This window comes from Gorilla gorilla, chromosome 5 (genome assembly GCF_029281585.2).
Source record: "Gorilla gorilla gorilla isolate KB3781 chromosome 5, NHGRI_mGorGor1-v2.1_pri, whole genome shotgun sequence".
In the NCBI taxonomy this organism is placed as follows: Eukaryota; Metazoa; Chordata; class Mammalia; order Primates; family Hominidae; genus Gorilla; species Gorilla gorilla.
The window spans coordinates 28,059,907-28,084,409 of record NC_073229.2 but is presented as its reverse complement, the minus strand read 5'-3'; the positions used below and the strand labels follow the sequence as shown (position 1 = coordinate 28,084,409).

At 43.0% G+C, this 24,503-nt stretch overlaps 2 long non-coding RNA genes across 2 annotated transcripts in view; one reads left to right on the top strand and one right to left on the bottom strand.

The window, feature by feature from the left end:
* Window positions 1–24,503, top strand: part of LOC101130984 (uncharacterized) — a 48,491-nt gene that overhangs the window by 19,577 nt on the left and 4,411 nt on the right. The gene's annotated exons all lie outside the window — the stretch shown is intronic.
* On the bottom strand, window positions 1,246–23,861 carry LOC109027214 (uncharacterized). Its single transcript, XR_002006321.2, has 4 exons — window positions 23,756–23,861; window positions 5,966–6,119; window positions 5,195–5,274; window positions 1,246–1,591 (listed from the first exon to the last, which is right to left on the bottom strand). It is a non-coding gene; the product is annotated as an uncharacterized lncRNA (long non-coding RNA).

The following is a 24,503-nucleotide window of genomic DNA, read 5'->3' as shown; positions in this document are numbered from 1 at the left end:
CCACAGAATTTTGACAGCCAGAAGAGGCAAGGAATGGATTCTCTCCTGGAGCCTCTGGAGGGACTGTGGCCTTGCTGACTCCTTGATTTCAGACTTCTCATCTCCTGCACCGTGAGAAAGCACATCTCTGTTGTTTTAAGCCGCTAGGTGCACAGTAACGTGCTACAGCAGCAACAGGAAACGGATATAGTAAGTGAAGAATTTGAAAAGAAAATTGAGACTTGGGATTGAATTTTGATTTTGTTATTTGCTAGTAGTGTAATTTGGGGCATATTGCTTGATTTCTCTCTCAGGCTTTTTTTTTTTTTTTTTTTTTTTTTTGAGATGGATACTCTCTCTGTCACCCAGGCTGGAGTGCGGTGGTGTGATCTCAGCTCACTGCAACCTCTGCCTCCCGGGTTCAAGCAATTCTGCCTCAGCCTCCCAAGTAGCTGGGATAACAGGCGCCACCACCATACTTGGCTAATTTTTGTATTTTTAGTAGAGGCAGGGGTTTTCACCATGTTAGCCAGGCTGGTCTCGAACTCTTGACCAAGCCTTCTGCCCGTCTCTGCCTCCCAAACTGCTGGGATTACAGGTTTGAGCCATGGTGCCTGGCCTTCTCTCAGATTTTTTTTTTTTCAAAATGGGGATAATAGACATTATTTATTTATTTATTTAAATTTTAGAGATAGGGTCTGGCTCTGTTATCTGAGCTGGAGCGCAGTGGTACAATCATAGCTCACTGCAGCCTCAACCTCCTGGGCCCAAGTGATCCTCCCACCTCAACCTCCCAAGTACCTGGGACTACAGGTGTGCACCACCACACTAGGCTAATTTTTGTATTTTTTTTTTTTAATTTTGTAGAGATGAGGTCTTGCTATGTTCTCCCTGCTGGTGTCAAACTCCTGGCCTCAAGCCATCCTCCCACCTTGGGCTCCCAACTTGCTGGGATTACAGGTGTGGGCCAGTGCACCCAGCCATCATCTTTTAGAGTTACTATAAGTTTTAAGTGGCACAATATAAATGTGTGTGTAAAGCACCTAGTAAAAGGCTTGGCACACAGTAGATACCCAATACATGAGATATCTTGGGTCTCATTAATTAATTCAGTAAAGGTATATTAGTCCCTATTATATGCAACACTACTGCCTTTAAGGAGCCTACATTCTGGTGAGGGAGACCAAAAATAAACTAATAATAAATATATAGTACACTAGATAGTAGTAAACGCTTTTAAATTCCTCTTTTTTTTTTTTTTTTTTTTTTTGAGACAGGGTCTCACTGTGTCCCCAGGCTAGAGTGCATTGGTGTGATCATAGCTCACTGCAGCCTTGACCTCCTGGGCTCAAGTGATCCTCCCACCTCAGCCTCTTGAGGAGCTGGGACTACAGGCACATGCCAGCATGCCCAGCTAATTTTTTTGTAGAGATGTGGTCTCATCATGTTGCCCAGGGGGGTCTGGAACTCCTGGCCTCAAGTGATCCTCCCGCTGTGGCCTCCCAAAATATTGGGGTTACAGGCATGGGCCACCAGGCCCTGCTGCTTTTAAATTCTTGACTCTGCAAAAGTTGGAGATGAGGCTGTAAACAGTATAGGATACAATTCACCCCTAGGAAATGGCAGAAAATAAACAGTGACAAACAACCCACTAGGTCATGGCCCACAACTCTATGATAATACTTCTCTATTATTTGTAGTTACTGCAAAATAATTTCCATTTGCTTGCTTGAAGTGTTACTTTTTAATAAACCTAAAATTATTCATTTTAAATGATACAGATATGGGTAGATATGATGAATGGAACAGGTAGTGCACATAAACACTTTCAAACTTGTACCATACACAAGACACCTAAAAAGTTACATTTGACCAAACCTTAAATTTTGATACCCTAGTCATAGGGTATTTAGAATTTCAAATCCAATCCAACTTTAAGATAACTATTTTCATTGGAACCATTATTATGTGTTTTGTTACAGGTTTTATGGAGAACATTCTCAGGCACTGAAAATTACTTAAAATTTCCATAAACAAACAAACAAAACCCTCCATTTGAAGAGGCATTAGTTTCAGGAATAAATTACTTACATAAACCTACACAAAGTGTTAATGTCAGGCTTTTACTTCACTTAATTAAAAAAAATTATAGGCTTATGTGTATCATACCATGTTTAAGACAATGTCGCCAAGCCAACCGAAATAAACACAAAACTATGCTCCTTTAATGTAAACAAATTTGACCAAAATTTAAACAAAAATCAGCAATATCCATTGAAAACCACAAGAACTCAAGGTAGCTCTGGGATGTCACCAGTCAAAAAGTATCCTTTCCCACTGCTAGGGTTCAAAATATCTTTGTGAAAATGTGCATAGGGCTGGGGAAGGTGGCTCAGGCCTGTAATCCCAGCACTTTGGGAGGTGAGAGGATCGCTTGAGCCCAGGAGTTTGCGATCAGCCTGGGCAACATAGAAAGACTCTGTTTCTACAAAAAAAAAAAAATTTTTTTTTCTTTTTCTGAGACGGAGTCTTGCTCTGTCGCCAGGCTGGAGTGCAGTGGCACAATATCGGCTCACTGCAACCTCTGCCTCCCGGCTTCAAGTGATTCTCCTGCCTCAGCCTCCCGAGTAGCTGGGACTACAGGCATGCACCACCACGCCCGGCTAATTTTTGTAATTTTAGTAGAGACTGGATTTCACCAGGTTGGCCAGAATGGTCTCAATCTCTTGACCTCGTGATCCACCCTCCTCGCCCTCCCAAAGTGCTGGGATTATAGGCGTGAGCCACCGCGCCTGGCACCCCCAATTTTTTATTTAATTAGCCAGGCGTGGTGGTGCACGCCTATAGTCCCAGAGACTTGGGAGGCTGACGCGGGAGGAATGCTTGAGCACAGGAGGTCGAGGTTTCAGTGAGCAATGATTGTGCCACTGCACTCCAGCCTGGGCAACAGAGTGAGACTGTGTCTCAACAACAACAACAAACGTGCACAGCAGAAGATTTACAAAGTTGCAACCCAGAGTCTTGCTAGGATATTGATTCCAAATCTTTTTTTTTTTTTTTTTTTTGAGAAAAGATCTCACTCTGTTACCCAAGCTGGAATGCAGTGGTGTGATCACAGCTCACTGCTGCAGCCCCGACCTTCTGGGCTCAAACATTCCTCCTGCCTCAGCCTCCCAAGCAGTTGAGACCACAGGCATGTGCCACCATACCTGGTGGCTATTTTTTTAAAAAAATTTTTTGTAGGGATGGGGTCTGGCCTTGTTGCCCAGGCTGGTCTTGAACTCCTGGGCTCAAGAAATCCTCTCACCTTGGCCTCCCAAAGTGCTGGGATTACAGGTGTGGGCCACAACACTCTTTAGTAAATTAATTTTGATATATCAATACCAAGGTTAATAATGTTTAATAATTCATTTCACTATCCAAGCTCGGTGGCTCATGCCTGTAATCCCAGCACTTTGGGGAGGCCGAGGTGGGAGGATCACGAGGTCAGGAGATCGAGACTAGCCTGGCCAATGTGGTGAAACCCCATCTCTACTAAAAATAGAAAAAATTAGCCAGGCGTGGTGGCTGGCACCTGTAATCTCAGCTACTCGGGAGGCTGAGGCAGGAGAATCGCTTGAACCCAGGAGGCAGAGGTTGCAGTGAGCTGAGGTAGTGCCACTGCACTCCAGCCTGGGCGACAGAGCAAGATTCTGCCTCAAAAAAAATAAAAATAATAATAATTCATTTCACTGGTTACCATTAACAGGGGCTTAGTCATACATTCAAATGAAGCCATGGGGCTTCAGAGCAAAGAAAGAACTACTACTCAAGATCAGCTGGGCACGGTGGCTCATGCCTGTAATCCCAGCGCTTTGGGAGGCCAAGATGGGAGGATCAGGAGTTGGAGACCAGCCTGGGCAACATAGCAAGACCCATTTCTACAAAAATAAATAGCTGGGCATGGTGGTGTGTGTCTGTAGTCCCAGCTACTCAGGAGGCTGAGGCAGGAGGATTGCTTGAGCCCAAGAGGTGGAGGCTGCAGTGAGTTATGATTGTACCACTGCACTCCAGCCTGGGCAACAGGGCAAGACCCTGTCTCTGAAAAAAAGACTCCTCAATGTGATCCTTGTGGCTGAATCTGAAAACTAAGTCAGCCATACTGGAGGTGGTTGACCAAACCAGCCTGACCCTGAGGTAGAAATTGGTCTTGAGTCACCACAAATGGATGTTGGTCTGAGGAGGCCAAAAGTTGACCTACTTAGAGCTCCACTGGATTCAGAATGACCTTCAAGTCCTTTTCCTTCATCAGACCTGTCTGCCCTGTTGGTCTGGTGTTCCTTACCTCATCCTGATAATATACACTACTGCCGGGAGAAACTTAAGTCTCTGGTTCCTGCAATCTATAATTTCATAAGTAATAAACTTGCATTCTTAAACTTGGTTTTGTCTTGCCCATTTCTTTTTCTTTCTTTTCTTTTTTTTTTTTAAGATGGAGTCTCGCTCTGTCGCCCAGGCTGGAGTGCAGTGGCACGATCTCGGCTCACTGCAGCCTCCATCTTCTGGGTTCAAGCGATTCTCCAGACTCAGCCTCCTGAGTAGCCGGGACTACAGGTGCCCGCCACGATGCCCAGCTAATTTTTGGAATTTTTAGTAGCGACTGGGTTTCACCATGTCAGCCAGGCTGGTCTCAAATTCCTGACCTGAAATGATCCGCCCGCCTCGGCCTCCCAAAGTGCTGGGATTACAGGTGTAAGCCACCACGCCTGGCCCGCCCATCTCTTTTTCACTTGAGCCAAAGCTATTTCTAGGAAGACAGTGGCATTTCCTGAGCTAAAGTCATTTTCCTATTCCTGAGTCACATTTCACATGGTCCCAGAGGTGAATTTAGTGGATTACATTTTAAAAAACAAAAACCTCAGAGCCACACATAGACCAGGTTTTGCCTTCTTCCTCTCCAACTCCCACTATTCCTTCCTTTGCACGTTTGCTGAGCCATACAGAAGGGCATGGCCAACAGAGAAGAAAAAGGTTGATTAGTAGTAAAGAAGCCCTGCTGTTGCCTTGAATGTCAGCACGTGCACACACACACACAGGTGCACACACAGGTGCGCGCGCACACACAGGTGCGCGCACACACAGGTGCAAACACACAGGTGCGCACACAGGTGCACACACACACAGATGCGCACACACACAGGTGCGCACACACAGGTGCACACACACACTTTTATACCTGTCCATTGGCAGTTTCTTTTGGTTCTTCAGGATTGCCCTTAGTGTTCGTTTTCATCTGATGTTGCCTAGACCAAAATCCTGGAGGGAAGAACCTGATGAACTAGGTTTTGAACTCTCCCCCATGCATGACCCCTGCCTGTGGGGTCTGCCCTAGATGGATAATAAATAGGTCATTATCAGTCTCATTTCAGTGTCCACAGTGGAGAGATTTTATTCTTCCCCTTGCTCTGGAATTGGCCCCTTCTCTTCCAAATCCCAGTCTTGGCCTAGAATTTTGAACTCTGCTTAGAATTCCAAATTGCCAAATATATATGTCAGGAGATCAGACAGAGTTAGCTGAGCAGGGAACAAGGGCGTGCTTTTCAGAAGTATGTGGGTCTGTTTCACAAGAATATGCCATTAACAATATAGACAAGGCTCACCATAAATTTATGGGTGAAAAAACTTATTCCAACTGCTCTCATGCCTGGCTTCATACAATCATCTACTTGTCCTTCCCTGGGCCCAGCCAATGCTGCTCCCCCTTTAACAACTGCTTCTGAATGTCCCTGTGGTGTGGGCCAGAAAGGAGACTCTCTTCTTCCCCAAATCCACCCGCAGTATGGCAGAAACTAGAATTCATGGTCCTCTCCCAACCCATGCCCACTTCCTTCTGCCACTTAAAGAAAACACCCATAAAGGGTGGGAAGAGAGAGCGTAACAGCAAGGTCTGTGCATTCCCAGAGATGTGATGCAAGGGGTGTGGGAGGCATGGCACTGCTTGACTCACGCTGGAGAGCGGGCACTTGGCCTGGCTTTCAGAGGAAATGCTCCTTGGAATGCGGTCGGCCCCAGCTGCACCCACGCCTGTGAGGGAGGGGCTTATGTGTCTGGCACATCATAGGTGGCCCCTGGGGTTTGCCATGAGTCTCAGCACAGCAGACCTGAGAGGAAAAAAATACAGACTGAACGTGTTTCTTCTATTCTCTCACCCAACACAGAAGACTTCTGTGCCTGCACGTGTGGGTTTTTTTTTTCCCCACATACCAAGAAGCAAACAATTCTTCTGTGGACTCCAGCCAAGACTCTTCCAATTCAATTCAATTCAGACACTAGCTACCTAGAGATAGTGTAAGAAGGCACAGGTTGAGGACTCAGTCCCCAAGACCACCCCTCACTCCTGATGCCATTTGCAAGCTCCAGGTTGTTTTATCTGTGCATCTGACTGACTGGCTATAAATCAGGGGTCCTATGGCCCCCTCCTGTGGCCTTTCCTTGGGTTTGATTAATATGCTAGAGCAGCTCACAGAACTCAGGGAAACACCGATTTATTATAAAGGATATTACAAAGGATAAAGATTAATAGATGCGTAGGGTAAAGTATGGGGGAAGGCAGAAGCAGTTTCCATGTCCTTCCCAAGCACCACACCCTCCAGGAACCTCCACGTGGTCAGCTACCCAGAAGGTCTCCAAACACAGTTCTTTTGGGCTTTGATGGAGGCTTTATTATGTAGGCATGATTGATTAAACTGTTGGTCATTGGTGATCAACTTTACTTCAGCCCCTCTTCCCTTCCCAGAGGTTGGGGGATGAGGCTGAAAGCCCCAACCCTCTAACCATGCCTTAGCCTTTCTCATGACCGGTCTCCGTTCTGAAGCTACCGATGGGCTGCCGGCCATCTGTCAACTCATCAGCACACAAAAAAGACATCACTTTGGAGATTCCAAGGAATTTAGGAGTTGTACACAGGGAAACAAGGTGGAAGATGAAATATATATTTTTCAATATCGTGGTAGGGTACAGTAATTTTTTAAGCCAATCCTTTCAGTCCAGTGAAAGATAACTGGAATGAACAGCTCCATTACTCTTACCAATATAGGCAAAATAGGCTCGTGCTGTCTTGGAGACTAGCTGAGCAAAAGCCACCTCAGTGTTCAGCATAGGGACCCAGGTCCTGGGGAGGAGGTGGGCCATGCACATGAGAACAGGACATTGTTTTTGGGGAGCGGAGGTAGGGCCCAGTCACTCAATCCCTGTTCCCTACAAATCAACTTCAGTATCCCTGGCAAAGTGGCCCAGAGCAGCCCCAATTAAGGCCAGGTGCTGGGAAGGGCAGTAGGACAACTCAAGTAAAGCCACTCTGACGGGAGAAAGAGGCGGGCTACAGGCTAACCCCGATGTCAAGGAGCCCGCGGAAGAGGAGGTGGAAGTGTGGGTGCCATGGGGTTGCTGACACTGGAGCAAGTTCTCACTATCCCTCTGGGGCTTGCCTGCCTAAAGGAAGTGTCCCATGGAATGAAGGAGGTTTGTTTGTGAGCTGTAAGGCATGGGACTCAGGCCTTCTGGGGCTCCACACCCTCCCCTCTGAGGCAAACCCCACCAGCCCTGGAAGCAGCCTGCACCTCACCTTCCTGAACATCAAAGCTTTTGATTGGCTATTGCTAAACTTTCTTCCTAGAAGGCTTTACCAATTCATACACCTACCACAAGTGCATCATTCTTTTTCATTTTTACCAACCTGAAGAAGGGAAAGGGCTCTATTGTTTAATTTACATTTGATTACTACTGAGTGTGAGTCTATTACCATATGCTTTTCTCTCTCTCTTGTCCCTAAAATTCCATTTCTGGGAATATAATCTAAAGAAATTCTCAAAAAGATAGATGTTCAAGAATGTTCATATGGCATAGTTTATTTTTTATTTTTATTTTTTATTTTTTATTTTTGCAGGAGACCGGAGTTTGATTATTACTCAAATTAGTCTCCCCAAGCATTCGGGGAGCAGAGTTTTTAAGGACAACTTGGTGGGTGGGGGGAAGCCAGTGAGCCAGGAGTGCTGACTCGTCAGAGATGAAATCATAGGGAGTAGAGCTGTCTTGTTGTGTTCAGTCAGTGCCTGGGTGGGGGCCACAAGATCACGTGAGCCAGTTTATTATCTGGGTGGGGCCAGCTGATCTATCAAGGGCAGGGTCTGCAAAATATCTCAAGCACTGATCTTAGGAGCAGTTTAGGGAGGGTCAGAATCTTATAGTCCTATGGCATTGTTTATAATAGAAGCAAAAATAAAAATAATACAAATGTCCATAAATAGGAAGCTGGCTATAGAAATTATGGTGCGTCCATACTGCAGAGGACCATGCGGTTGGTTATAGATTGAAGTTGACCAGCAGAGACAGACAAAGGAAGATCTCAGGAACATGTAGATAAATGAAAAAGATAATATGTATATAATATGTAACAATATACTAATATATCCCACTTATGTTTTTTAAATGTTTGCATATATATAATATGTACATAAATTCATAGAAAAGAAACTAAAGGGAAGTGAAAGTATTGATGGTGAGTAACTTTGGTAAAAGAAGGTCCAGGCATGTGGCTCATGCCTATAATCCCAGCACTTTGGGAGGCCGAGGCAGGATAATTGCTTGAGGTCAGGAGTTCGAGACTAGCCTGGGTAACATAGTAAAACCCTGCCCCTACAAAAAATTAAAATATTAGCCAGGTGTGATGGTGCACAGAGTCCTGTCATCCTAGCTACTTGGGAGGCTGAGGCAGGAGGATTGCTTGAGCCCAGGAGTTTGAGGCTACAGTGAGCTATGATTGTGTCACTGCACTCCAGCCTAGGCAACCGAGTGACACTCCATTTCTAAAAGAAATTAATTAATTAATAAAAATGAAGAGAATGCTCAGCAGACTTCTGAATTCTTTGAGTGTTCACAAGAAAAATAAATTCATGTATCACATGTCCTATAAAAGAAAAAGGGGTTGGGGTTGCTTTTGCATATAAAGCAAGCTAGTTTCAACTTTTGTTTTTACCGAACTCTCTGTCCACTGGAGAAAAGTGCTTGCCACAGAAAACTGTTTTTCTGGTTCATTGAGGTATAATTGACAAATAACAAGTACATATATTCAAGGTGCACAATGTGATGTTTTGATATAAGTATACACTGTGAAAGGATTATTACGACCAATTTGTAGTAATTAACTTGATGAATTAACATATTCATCAAATATATAATACATTTTTATTAACTGTAGTCACCATGCTGTGCTTTCCATCTCAGAAAACTTTGAGTATTACCCTAAAGTTAACTACGACCATTTAGGAGTTTGCTTTAAAACACTGGTGTTCAAATTTTACTGTGGAAACAAATCGCTTGGAGATCTTGTTAAAATTTGGATTCTGAATCAGTAGGTCTAGAGTGGGGCCTGAGATTCTGTCTTTCTGGCAAGCTCCCCAGGTGACACCAATGCTGCTGGTCCCTGAAGCACGCTTATGGTGGCAAGGTTTCCAGGGAGCTGAGGCTCTTGTATTTCTTTACAATCCAGACATCAGTTTCCCCTCCTTGTCATCACAATTCAGTGCATTTACCATTATATGGGGCTTTACATCCCTAGAGAATCAGAACACATGTTGTGGAAAATTGGCTGAGTTCCATCAAAATGCATTGGTTTGGCCTCAGACGTGTTGCCTGTATCTGTAGCTGTATTTCAGTTCCAATAAATGCATGCATGTGGGTCTCAGGTAAACATATTGGTTTAAATGAAAATTCACTGCTTGGGAAACAAAAATAGGATTGCAATGAAAACGCATTGCATTAAGTATTTTACATAATTCCCACAAACAGATGCTAGGAAATAATGTTTTGGTTTCAGTGGCAGTTCATTGAATTCACTGGTATGCTATTTGTATCTCTGAATATGTATGAGTTTTGATGAAAATGCATTGTGGAAAGAAATCAGTCAAGCTCTTCCTATACAGTCCAGCTATAATGTTCTTCTAAATTTTATGTTGCTATACCATCTTTTCTCTTGTTTATGAATGCATACTCTTTTTAATGTTCCATATTGCTTAGTGTTGCAGTAAATATAACCATTTTGTTTGTGTCTTGAGTTTCTCATGTAGTGGATACATACATTGAACATTAAAGAATATAAATGTGACTAAAATCTGTTATATTAACTAGAAGATGCCTTTATGTTTTTATCTCAAAATATTATTATTTCTGCATCGACTTTTATAGAGAAAGAGACATTCTAAAAAATATGGACTAAATCTAGAATAAGTTTTGAAATCATAATACCATACACTAAACAGATGGAAATATTGGCAGTATTTGATCAAATACTTGGTGTAATTACAGTAAAGCAATTTACAGAACTGATGACAACAGAATTACAATTTGTATCAAATTAATGCCCTGAAACAAAACTACATTAATTGTTATATCATGTTAGTGATCTCTGTTGCTACCCAAAGACTAAATGGTCGGGGGAGGAAAAGGGGCAAGAAATTTAATTTCATTTAAATTGTGACAGTGTTCCTATACAGTATTTTATTCACTTGAATGGGTCAGAAGAATACCGCATGCTCAGCCAATTATCTGCTATGCAAAGTTATTCTTAATTCTATGTGAGAATTGTAGACAGTGGGTTGAGGAGGTGGAAGTAAAAGCTGCATAGATACAAATAGTTAAAGGTCATTGTCTATGTACCAAATCTAACTCGAGAAGAAAATCTTAAGATACTGTTTTATAGCTGAATGTGCTTCACCCACAGAGGAGCTCAGCGTTATCCCTGGGCCTTGGAAATAAGGGTGCAATGGACTGAATGCTTATCTCCCCTCCAAATTCATACACTGGTATTCTAATCCCCAAGGTGATGGTATTAGCAGATGGGGCCTTTGGGAGGTGACTAGGACATGAGGGTGGAGCACTTGTGAGTGGGATTAGTGCCCTTACAGAGAGACTGCAGAGAGCTCCCTTGCCCCTTCCACCATGTGAGGACACAGGGAGAAGATGGCTGTCTATGAACCGGGAAACAGGCCCTCATCAGACACTGAGTCAGCTGAGGTATTGATCTTGGACTTCCCAGCCTTCAGAACTGTGAGAAATAAATTTCTGTTTAAAAGACACCCAGTTTCAGGTATTTTTGCCATAGTAGCCCAAACAGACTAACAGTGGATATTATTTTGTTGAGCCAGTTATAAAATCCAAGTCCAAGTCAAAACTGCAGGCTGATATTAGCTGGGCATGGTGGTGCATGCCTGTAGTTCAGCTACTCCAGAGGCGGAGGTGGGAGGATGGCTTGGGCCCCAGAGGTCAAGGCTGCTGTGACTGGTGATCACACCAATGCACACCAGCCTGGGGGACAGAGCAAGACCCTGTCTCAAAAACACAAAAATACAAAAAACTTGCAGGCTCCAAAACTACCTGAATTTCAACCTACCTTCTTTCAATATGATGCCCAGAACATAGTCTCTCTCAATGACCCAGTCAAGCTTAAAAAAAGAAAAAAGAAAAAAAAAGCATCACCACTTCTCTCTTCAAAATCTAGCCTTGATATATATTTTGAGGGGATGCATTCTGAAGTGTGTCAGCATGATACATCATATCATCTGCAACTTACTTTCAAATGGCTTAGGAAAAAAATATGGTATCTGCTGTCTATTTATCTACCTACCTACCTATCAAGAGATAAGCAAACATGATGAAATAATAACAGTTGTTAAATCCATGTGAGGGGTATTTGGCTGTTTGTGTGCTATTTTTCAGCTTTTCTGATTGAGCTTACTGTTTTAAAAAGGCAGGAAAAAGTATGTGGCCTTGATTGTGAAGACAGACAAGAAACAGCTGAGCCCCTCTTGTTTCTCGATACATCAAAAATGCGGGACACATGGTCAGTGCTAATACATAGTCCTTAAACTTAAGAAGTTCCTAAAAATTAATTTTGCTTGTGGAGTGTCAAACCGGAAATCAGTTAAAACAAAGAAAAATTTGAGATTTTTCTGGGGAAAAAAATTTCATCTTGATTTTCTGAGTTACCCCAGCCCACTGTCCCTGAATACGCCTCTTGTCCTGGTAAAGGGTGTCACCCTTGTCCCCCAGGATCTCTCTTTTTCTTTTGAGACAGAGTTTCACTCTTGTCTCCCGGCTGGAGAGCAATGGCACGATCTTGGCTCACTGCAACCTCTGCCTCCCAGGTTCAAGCGATTCTCCTGCCTCAGCCTCCCAAGTAGCTGGGATTACAGGCATGCACCACCATGCCTGGCTAACTTTTTGTATTTTTAGTAGAGATGGGGTTTCACCATATTGAGCAGGCTGGTCTCAAACTCCTGACCTCATGATCCGCCCACCTTGGCCTCCCAAAGTGCTGGGATTACAGGCATGAGCCACTGCGCCCGGCCCAGGATCTCTTATACAGTAGAATTCTACTCTGTTATTAAAGAGGCAAGCATAAGCTATTCCAAAACCAAGAAAGAACACAACCCTAAGTGCCCAGAATGGCGAACAATTAAAGAGCTTTAACTGCTTGGCAGAGTCTTTATGTTACTTACATAGAAACCTATAAAAGAGGCCGGGTGTGGTGGCTCATGCCTGTAATCCCAGCACTTTGGGAGGCCGAGGTGGGTGGATCACGAGGTCAGGAGTTCGAGACCAGCCTGGTCAATATGGTGAAACCCCATCTCTACTAAAAATACAAAAGTTAGCCAGGCATGGTGGCGCACACTTGTAGTCCCAGCTACTCAGGTGGCTAAGTCACGAGAATCGCTTGAATCTGGGAAGTGGAGGTTGCAGTGAGCCAAGTTCATGCTACTGCACTCCAGCCTGGGCAATGGAGTGAGATTGTCAAAAAAAAGAACAGGCCAAGGAAAATCAATGGAGACAGGGTCTGCATGTACTACAGGTGAAAGAAATTTTCAAAAACTGCAAAAAAGATTAGGGGGGCCCGTAGTCCCAGCTACTCGGGACGCTGAGGCAGAAGAATCACTTGAACCCGGGAGGCGGAGGTTGCAGTGAACCGAGATGGCGCCACTGCACTCCAGCCTGGGCGACAGGGTGAGACTCCGTCTCAAAAACAAAAACAAAAACAAAAACAAAAACCTATAAAAGATAATAGCCCTTTAAGTTTTTGAGAAGTAATGCATTTTGGGGAAGAGTCATGCTCATTTCCTCCATCCTCTGAGAAAAACACAATTGTTCTTCTAGATACCTCTCCAGTGTTAATTCAAAGATGGCAGTGGTAATACAAAAGTGGCTGAGTCACATGTCAAGTCAAAAAGCTAGTCTTAGATATGACTTTAAATTTCTCTTTTTCATCCCTTTGTTCCTTTAGAAACATTCACTGGAATGAGTATTAAAGTCTGATAATTTCAGACACTTGTTTATTCTTTGGCCTAAGTATATACCCTCATGGAGTTTTCTGTAATATTCATGTCAGAATCATTCCTTTATAGTTTCTGCAGTCATTGGTTGAGGAATGTCTTATTCATTTCATTCATTCAAAAAGCTTTTATTGAAGCTCTATGATATGCCGGTGTTTGGGAAACGAATGCAATATAAGAGCCTTCCATTACTGACAGATTTTTCTCCTTGCAACTTCTCTGCCTTCCCACTGCCCCAACTTCATGGGAATACCTCCTACAGAAATATGTAAGTTATAGCAGAAGCTCTTTGTTAGAACTCCTAATTCTAATTCAAGATCAATTTTTTTCAACATTTTATTATAAAACCTTTTAAGCAAAGCTCAGAATTGAAGAAACTGTATGGTGAACACTCATATGCTCACCAGCTGGATTCAACAATAAACATCCTTCTGTCCTTCATTTACTGTTTATCCATTTATCCAGCTGTTTATCCACCCACCAATCCATCTTGTCTTTTTTTTTTTTTTTTTGAGACTCACTCTGTTGCCCAGGCTGGAGTGCAGTGGCATGATCTCGGCTCACTGCAACCTCTCCCTCCCGGGCTCAAGTGACTCTCCTGCCTCAGCCTTTTGAGTAGCTGGGATTACAGGTGTGCACCACCATGCCCGGCTAATTTTTGTATTTTTAGTAGAGACGGGGTCTCATCATGTTGGCCAGCCTGGTATTGAACTCCTGACCTCAGGTGATCCACCCGCCTTGGCCTCCCAAAGCATCTTGTCTTTTTAATGCATTTCTAAGTATGTTGCAGTCAGCAATACACTTCTCCCCATATGTTCCAACATGCATATCTTTTATTAGAGTTCAATGTTGGTTGATTTCTTCTTCTTTTGAGGTAAAATTTAAATACAATAAATGCACAGTTTATATTCAGCAAGTTGCAAGGAAGGCCATGTATACAAGCAAGGCAAACCCCTGGCGAGATCCAGTACCTTAAGACTGCCCTGAAAGCTCCCCTGCACAGCTGGTCCCCAACCCCATGGCCCAACTCCCAAAGGTAACCCTTTCTCTGGATTCCCCTGCCCCCACCTTAGATTAGTCCATAGATTAGTTTTGCTTGTTCTAGGATGATAAATATATAAACAGTATGTGCTTTCTTGTGTAAGGCTTCTTCCATTCAGTACAACATTTTTGGAATTCATCATGATGTTGTATGTATCAATGGTTCCTCCCCCCACCCCCCATTTTTTTTTTTTGAGACAGAGTCACCCAGGCTGGAGTGCAGTGGCACAATCTCAGCTCACTGCAACCTCTGCCTCCTGGATTCAAGCCGATTCTCCTGCCTCAGCCTTTCTAGTAGCTGGGATTGGAGGTGCGTGCCACCACACCTGACTATTTTTGTATTTTTAGTAGAGATGGGGTTTCACCATGTTGGCCAGGCTGGTCTCGAACTCTTGACCCCAGGTGATCCACCCACCTTGGCCTCCCAATGTGCTGGGATTACAGGTGTGAGCCATCGCGCCCAGCCGGTTCCTCCCTTTTTTATTGTGTAGTATTTCATTGTCTGAATTTACCACAGTTAGTTTATTCATTCTCCTATTGGTTGTTTTCAGCTTTCAGTTATTTATGAATAAAGCTATGGACATTTTTGAACAAGCCTCTTTGAGGACATATGCTTTTATTTCTCCTGGGTGAGTAACCTAGGTGTGGAATTGCCAGGTCATAATGCAGATGCAGTCAGCCTTCCATATCCGTGGGTTCCACATTCGTGGACTCAGCAAATATTCATGAATTCAATAAAAAATCAAGGGGTGGGAGGAAAGGATGGTCATGTCTGCATGGAATATGTATAGACTTTTTTCTTGTTATTATTTCCTAAACTGTATACAGTATAATTATGCTCACTATCTGAGTGATGGGATCAATTGAACTCCAAACCTCAGCATCATGCAATACACTTATATAACAAACCTGCATATGTACCACCTGAATCTAAAATGAAAGTGGAAATTATTTTTTTAAATACAGTATAACAACTGTTTACATAGTCTTCACCTTGTACTAGGTATTATAAGTAATCTAGAGATGATTTAAAGTATACAGGAGGATGTGTGTGGGTTATATGCAAATACTACCCTGCTTTATATCAGATTCCTGAGCATCTGTGATTTTGGTATTTGCAGGGGGACCTGGAACCAGTCCCCTGCAGATACTGATGGACGACTGTATATGTTTAGTTTTAAAAGAAATTGTGGGCTGGGCATGGTGGCTCACATGCCACCTAATGTAATCCTAGCACTTTGGGAAGCCGAGGTGGGCGGATCACTTGAGGTCAGGAGTTTGAAACCAGCCTGGCCAACATGGTGAAACCCTGTCTCTACTAAAAATACAAAAAAATTAGCCAGGTGTAGTGGCAGGCGCCTGTAATCCAAGCTACTCAGGAGGCTGAGGCAGGAGAATTGCTTGAACCTGGGAGGCAGAGATTGCGTGAGCCAAGATCATGCTACTATACTCCAGCCTGGGGGACAAGAGTGAGACTCTGTCTCAAAAAAAAAAAAAAAAAGTAAATTGCAAAATCCTTTTCAAGATGTATTTTTAAATTGATAAAACACTAACTTAGTATACATTTAGATTAAGAAAAACATTACTATATAGGTTGACCAATGTGATATGGTTTGGCTCCGTGTGGCCACACAAATCTCATGCAAATTGTAATTCCTAATGTTGGGGGAGGGACCTGGTGGGAGGTGATTGGCTCATGGGGGAGAATTTCCCCCTTGCTGTCCTCATGATAGTGAGTGAGTTCTCATGAGATCTGGTGGCTTAAAAGTGTGTAGTGCTTCCCCCTTTGCTCTCTCTCCTGTTGCCATGTGAAGATGTGCTTGCTTCCCCTTTGCCCCGTGCCATGACTGCAAGTGTCCTGAGGCCTCCCCAGCCGCGCTTCCTGTACAGCCTACAGAACTGAGTCAATTAAACTTCTCTTCATATATTACCCAGTCTCAGGTATTTTTTTTATAGCACTGTGAGAACAGACTAACACATAATGCTAAATGTCTCAACATTCTCTACTCTTTGGGTGAATATTTGCTTATGTAAGCTGTGGAGAGAAGAAAATTAACAAAGCTAGGGAAAGCTCTCTGGGCCACCATCCACTACTAGTGTTGCCTTAATTATTAATCCTACATCATTTTAGAGTTTGTACTTCAATGGCAATGCGTATTCCTCCAGGAATGGAATGCAGTTTCATCAGAACTTTCTCCTGACACGCCTTGTGGCTCTGAGTCACAGACGTTTTTCTTAAAGGGAGTGTCTTTCATCTCAGGGCCTCAAGCTGCCCGTCATTCCCCCACAGTCCAGAGATCCCCCTCCCCTGTGATCACATTCCAGCTTGCACCCTGTCTCCTCACTCCCTTTCCTTCTATTTCCTGCAGCCACTGCTGAACTACCGCATGCCAGCTCTCTGGCTTTCTAGGGTTTGCCATTTCACAAGGCTTAGCCTCAGATTTTATAAGGTTTATTGGTAAATTGCAGAATGAGAGGTTTTATCTTGCGTTACAGGAATTTCAGGCAGAAGCAAGCAGATGGCGTAACAGGCCAGTCCAAGCACAACACAATCCACAGGCCAGGGCTCAAAGCTCATGTGACCTGCCTCTACCAGGCACTGAGCTGACACCCTGGGCACACCTCTCAACCTCCCAGTCTTCCTCTTGCAGGAAAGAAAAGTTAAGCATTCCAGCAAAAGAAACTACCATCAGAGTGAACAGGCAACCTATGAAATGGGAGAAAATTTTCGCAACCTACTCATCTGACAAAGGGCTAATATCCAGAATCTACAATGAACTCAAACAAATTTACAAGAAAAAAACAAACAACCCCATCAAAAAGTGGGCAAAGGATATGAACAGACACTTCTCAAAAGAAGACATTTATGCAGCCAAAAAACACATGAAAAAATGCTCATCATCACTGGCCATCAGAGAAATGCAAATCAAAACCACAATGAGATACCATCTCACACCAGTCAGAATGGTGATCATTAAAAAGTCAGGAAACAACAGGTGCTGGAGAGGATGTGGAGAAATAGGAACACTTTTACACTGTTGGTGGGACTGTAAACTAGTTCAACCATTGTGGAAGTCAGTGTGGCGATTCCTCAGGGATCTAGAACTAGAAATACCATTTGACCCAGCCATCCCATTACTGGGTATATACCCAAAGGATTATAAATCATGCTGCTATAAAGACACATGCACACGTATGTTTATTGCGGCACTATTCACAATAGCAAAGACTTGGAACCAACCCAAATGTCCAACAACAATAGACTGGATTAAGAAAATGTGGCACATATACACCATGGAATACTATGCAGCCATAAAAAATGATGAGTTCATGTCCTTTGTAGGGACATGGATGAAACTGGAAACCATCATCCTCAGCAAACTATCACAAGGACAAAAAACCAAACACCGCATGTTCTCACTCATAAATGGGAATTGAACAATGAGAACACATGGACACAGGAAAGGGAACATCACACTCCGGGGACTGTTGTGGGGTGGGGGGGAGGGGGGAGGGATAGCATTTGGAGATATACCTAATGCTAAATGACGAGTTAATGGGTGCAACACACCAGCATGGCACATGTATACATATGTAACAAACCTGCACATTGCACACATGTACCCTAAAACTTAAAGTATAATAATAATAAAATAAAAAACAAAAAATAAACATCTAAAAAAAAGAAAAGTTAAGCATTCCAAAGTGTTCAGCTGATTTGAGCATTTTGTCCAGGACATCTGATTCCAATGTTTGAATGTGTGTGTGTGTGTGTGTGTGTGTGTGTATGTGTGTATATACATTTAGAGAGGGGGTCTCCCTGTGTCGTCCAGGCTGGCCTTGAACTCCTGAGTTCAAGCGTGGTAGCACACACGTGTAGTCCTAGATACTCACCCTCCTGAGTATCTAGGACTACAGGTGTATGCTACCACGCTGGAATTAAATGTGTATTTTGCATTTGTAAATTTATTGACATAAGTGACAGAGTCCAGGCATATAATAAAACTGGTGACTCTGAAGAACAAATATTTCATTTTCTTCCATTTTCTCTCGGTTCTTGCAAACTTTCCTGAAATCTTGTCTCAGCTGAGAAACATGTTCTCACCATATAGTCATGTGAAGGGTGAAACTCATCTTCCCAGTGGTCATAATGAACACAGCTCATATTGTCCAGGTCTTTTCTTCCACTAGAGGGATTTTAACTGCCCTCCACTTTATTCTCCCAAGAAACTTTTAGTTAAAAAGCTTAAATGTGGCCAGGTAAGGTGGCTCATGCCTGTAATCCTAGTACTTTGGGAGGCCGAGGAGGGTGGATTACCTGAGGTCAGGAGTTCGAGACCAGCCTGGCCAACATGGCGAAATCCTGACTCTACTAAAAATACAAAAATTAGCCATGCGTGGTGGTGCACGCCTTTAATCCCAGCTACTCGGGAGGCTGAGGCAGAAGAATCGCTTGAACCTGGGAGGTGGAGGTTGCAGTGAGCCGAGATCACGCCATTGCACTCCAGCCTGAGAGATAGAACAAGACTCCATCTCAAAAAAAAAAAAAAAAAAAAGCTTAAATGTTCTCACCACACACACATAGAAATGGTAACTGTGTGAGGTGATGGATGTGTGAATTTGAATTAGCTTGATTATGGTATCTCACCTCACAAGATAGACATATATCAAAACATTGCATTGTACACCTTTTAGTTGTATATATATAGTTGTATATACAGATATATATATATCTTTTAGTTCTATATATTCAAGCTACAGGGGAGGGAAACTTTTAGCCACAAAGCAGATCCAGTTGGAAAATCTTAACATCAAATGCTAGTTTTTGCATGTAATTTTTTTCTGTAAAAAATACATGGCCATAATATAAAATTCAAAAGGCAAAATGGTAAGTTGCAAAGCTTGTCTCTCTTCCTCCCCTTTCCCCTAGTCATCAGATCTTCCCAAAAACACCTATACATACTGTTACTAGGTACTTGTGTATTTCTAGACATCCCAAACTTTTCTTAACATATACAGATTATATATTCTCCTCATCACATAAATGTTAGCATACTATGAAAGAGACAGCAAGTTGCCTGTCTCAACATCCATTCTCCCACTTTCTTTCTTTGTTGATATGGGGTTTTGCTCTGCCTCCCAGGCTGGAGTGCAGTGGCATGAACAAAGGCTCAGCACAGCCTTGACCTCTTGCCTCAGCCTCCTGAGTAGCTGGGACTACAGGCACGCACCACCTGGCTAATTTTTAAATTTTTGTAGAGACAGAGTTTCACCATGTTGCCCAGACTGGTCTCAAACTCCTGGGCCTAAGGGAGCCTTTCACCTTGGCCTCTCAAAGTGATGGGATTACAGGAGTGAGCCACTGCGTCTGATCTCCTCACTCTTTTTATAACAGCCGTCCAAATGTATTTGAAGCTACTCATTGCTGTCCAGCAAAAAACTGAATTTCTCAGCCTTTCTGTTAGCTAATAATGCAGGCTATGTAACTAAGTTTTCGATACTGGAGTGGAAGATACTAGAATGTAACATTTGTCAGATATTTTGCCTTTCTGCTGGCTGGGATGTGGACGTGATGACTGGAGCTTAAGCAGACTTCTTGGACTGTGAAACAGCCCACTTGGGATGGCAGAGCAACAAGATGGAGGAAATTAGGTCCTGAGAATGATGGAGTTCCCTTATAAGCCATGGCCCTGTCCATATCTGTTCTGTTGTTGTTGTTTTTTAGCAGTTGAAACAGCTTAAACACCATAACAAGCTCACTGTTACTTGCAGCAAAATACAATTCCTTTTTTAAACATATGTAATTTTTATTTGTCAGTTATACCTTAATGAAAAATGTAATAGTCAAAACAAATGATATATTTGGAAATTTTTAAATATACACTTATAAGTAAAGCCATGGATCAAAAAATAAGTCACATTGAAAACTAGAAAACATTTTGAATTGACAATTGTGAAAATGCCACATGTCAAATATTGTGGCATTTCACAAAATCTACTTTGAGTGAAATGCATAGCACAAAAGCCTATAAATGCTGACATTTAAGAAGTGGGAAAAAAATTTTTTTAATTAGCTAGTCATCCAAATTAGAATTAGAAAACAACAGCAAAATAAATTCAAAGATCAAAAATGAAAAATTAATTTAAGAGCAGAAGTAAATAAATACAACTAAAATTTATAATATAGAGCATTACAAAGACAAGCAGTTCTTTTAAAAGCCTAATACAATTGAAAAACCTATAAACAAGAGTGAAAAAGTGAAAAAAGAAAGGACACAAATAAACTATATTAAGAATGTAAGGGGGCTCGGCCCAGTGGCTCATGCCTGTAATCCCAGCATTTTGGGAGGCCAAGGCAGGAAGATCACTTGAGGTCAGGAGTTTGAGGCCAGCCTGGCCAACATGGTGAAAACCCATCTCTACTAAAATTACAAAAAAAATTAGCCAGGCGTGGTGGCATATGCCTGCAGTCCTAGCTACTCAGGAAGCTGAGGCAGGAGAATGGCTTGAACCTGGGAGGCGGAGGTTGCAGTGAGCCATGATCCAGCCACTGCACTCCAGCCTGGGCCACAGAGGGAGACTCTGCTTCAAAAAACAACAACAACAACAACAAAAACAAAAAAGAATGTAAGAGGGGCCAGGCGGGCTGGCTCACACCTGTAGTTCCAACGCTTTGGGAGGCTGAGGCAGAAGGATCACTTGAGCCCAGGAGTTTGCAACTGGTCTAGGCAACATAGTGAGACACTGTCTCTCCAAAAAAAAAAAAAAAAAAAGTAAGAGGGGACATAAATGTAGAAGCTGTAGACATGAAAGAGATAATAAAATTTTTCTATTTACAGGCAGTTTTATAAAAATGAATTACAAAATATTGATGAGATATGTTATGTTCTATTAAACATATAAGATATGCTATAATACAGTAAAACACAATTCTTAACAGATGTGTATACCATACCTAGTGCACTACACCTTGCTTTCTTCCTTAACAATATGTCTTGGAAATGAATCTGTAGAGTACGTAGAGAACTGCCTCATTCCTTGTAATGACTGAATGTTATTCCTTTATACGACTGACCCATCATTTATTTAAACGTGTCTTATTGATAGCATTTACATTGTTTCCGGTCTTTGCTATTATAAAAAAAGGCACGATATATAAACCCATCATTTCGCACACTTGCAACTCCATCTGTAGGATAAATTCCAACAAGTGGAGTCGCTAGGTTCAAAGGTGTGCTCATATTTATTTGGATCGATTTCACAAAGAAGCTATACCATATTACACTACTCCCATCAAAGTATAAGAATGCCTATTGGGGCCGGGCGCGGTGGCTCATGCCTGTAATCCCAGCACTTTGGGAGGCCAAGGCGGGCGGATCACAAGGTCAGGAGATCGAAACCATCCTGGCTAACACGGTGAAATCCTGTCTCTACTAAAAATACAAAAAATTAGCCGGGCGCGGTGGCGGGTGCCTGTAGTCCCAGCTACTCGGGAGGCTGAGGCAGGAGAATGGCGCGAATCCGGGAGGTGGAGCTTGCAGTGAGCTGAGATCGCGCCACTGCACTCCAGCCTGGGCGACGGAGCGAGATTCCGTCTCAAAAAAAAAAAAAAAAAAAAGAATGCCTATGGAGCCTCCTAACAACAGCATCATCAAGGCCACCACATTCCAATGTCTGTTGCACTTCTCTCATAAAGCTGAGCACCTTTTTCTTGCTGCATAGCCTTGTAACCAACTCTATTATAATAGAACTTGTTCCTCATCATCAGCAAGTGAGCATTTGCTAGCTTCAGATCTGAAACTTTCATTTTCCATTAGTAGGCTTCCGAAAGTAACCCTCTTGGTTCACGGATTAGGTGAGCCAGAACGCCAAATAACTTATAATTGAGAAATAAAAATAAAACTAATGCGAATGAGAATTTGTCTCCAAAAGTAGAAATTTTTCCATCAATGTCTCTCTTTCCACAACTTGCATTTGTGAAATTTAGAATGAATGTCGCAAGTAGGAAAAGACTCATTCTGTCATAGTAGAATCTTTGTGTATTTCTTAGAATACTTATTGTAGGATTAAACTGAAAACAAAATCATCCAATTTTACACTTATTAGGGAAGAAAATAATCACAGCAACATATAAGATGTTGACAAAGGGCCGGGCGCGGTGGCTCACGCCTGTAATTCCAGCACTTTGGGAGGCCGAGGTGGGCGGATCACGAGGTCAGGAGTTCGAAACCAGCCTGACCAACATGGTGAAACTCCGTCTCTACTAAAAATACAAAAATTAGCCGGGCGTGGTGGCGCGTGCCTGTAATTCCAGCTACTCAGGAGGCCAAGGCAGGAGAATCGCTTGAACCTAGGAGGCGGAGGTTGCAGTGAGCCGAGATCGCGCCACCGCACTCCAGCCTCAGTAACAGAGCAAGGCTCCGTCTCAGAAAAAAAGAAAGAAAGAAAGAAAGAAAAGATATTGACAAAGAATAAGTAAAGTCCAACGCATGAGCTTTGACCAAAATTCCAACAGATGGCAGTATTGGCCAACTTTTTCCTTAAAAACTTAGGTTTGTTTTGTTTTGTTTTGTTTTTTTCAAGATGCTAATTAAACCTTGTTAGACGCGATAGATATATTTTCTGTAATTTCTCAATGAGAATTCGTATGTGTAGTTTATTATACGTTGTGCTCTATATTGTAAAAAATAACAAAAACCCTGAAGTGGTAATATCATAGGCAATAATAATGGAATAACCGAGGTATGAATGAACAGTTTGGAGCACTGAAACACACTAAGGGCTTTGTTATGGACTGAAATGTGTCCTCTCCCCAGAGTCACAGGATTATGAAGCCATAATCCTCAATGTGACTATATTTGGAGCCGGGGCCTTTACAGACATAATTAAATTAAATGAGGTCATAAGAGTGGGGCCCTAGTCTGATAGGACTAGTGTCCTTACAAGAAGAGGGAGAGTCCTCAGAGAGTCCTCTCTCTCGGCATGGACACAAAAGAAAAGCCATGTGAGGACACAGAGAGAAGGTGGCTGTCTATGAGCTAGGAAGAAAGGCCTCACCGGAAACCAACCCTCACAGCAGCTCGATCTTGGACTTCCAGCCCTCCGGAACTGTGAGAAAATAAATGTTTGCAATTAAGGTCGGTTGTATTTTGTGAAGGCCATCCTAGCAAATGAATACTCCTAACATTGTCTCTTTAAGAGCTCACCAGCCTGAGGTAGGAATCATTCCATCTGTGTTACTAATGAGACCGCTGAGGATCAAAGGGGTGAGTAAATTGCTTAGCAGTGCCTAGGTTTTCTGTAGTGAGTTTGGCTAAAATGGTAGAGCTCCCTGATTCTAACCTCCCTGCAGGTTTTCCACCACATCCACTCACCTCTACATGGCAAAAACCAAGGGTTCACTCTCTGTCTTCAGGGAGCTCCACCCAGCAGCAGCCTTTGACAGAGCTGTTCACTTCCTCTTCCTGGAGCTGTGGCTTCCAGAGCCCATGCTCAGCAGTTCCTCTCCTTCTTCGACTGCTCCTCTCTTAGGTGAGTTTTGTTGGTATCCTTCATTTCCCTGACTCTAAACATTGGAGACCTCCACGTCCAGTCTTGGGCCTCTTCCCTGTTCATCCACAAGCACTCCCTAGGTGACCTCAGCCGTGCTTATGGTTGTTGGCCACAGCGTCCAAACTGGCTTTGCTGCCTCCACACTTGTCCCCCTGCCCTGACCGAGCAGCCAAGGTGACTCTGTTAAGATATGAAGCAGATCACGCCATTGCTTGACTCAAGCCGCTCCAAAGTTTCTGCTCTCAGAGGAAAAGCTAAGGTCTTTTTTTTTTTTTTTTTTGAGATGGAGTTTCACTCTTGTTGCCCAGACTGCAGTGTAGTGGTGTGATCTTGGCTCACTGCAACCTCCACTTCCCGGGTTCAAGCGATTCTCCTGCCTCAGCCTCCCAAGTAGCTGGGATTACAGGTGCACGCCACCAGCTTGGCTAATTTTTGTAATTTTAGTAGAGATGGGGTTTCCCCATGTTGGCCAGGCTGGTCTCGAACTCTTGACCTCAGGTGATCCACCTGCCTCGGCTTCCCAATGTGCTGGGATTACAGGCATGAGCCACAGTGCCCAGCCAAGCTAAG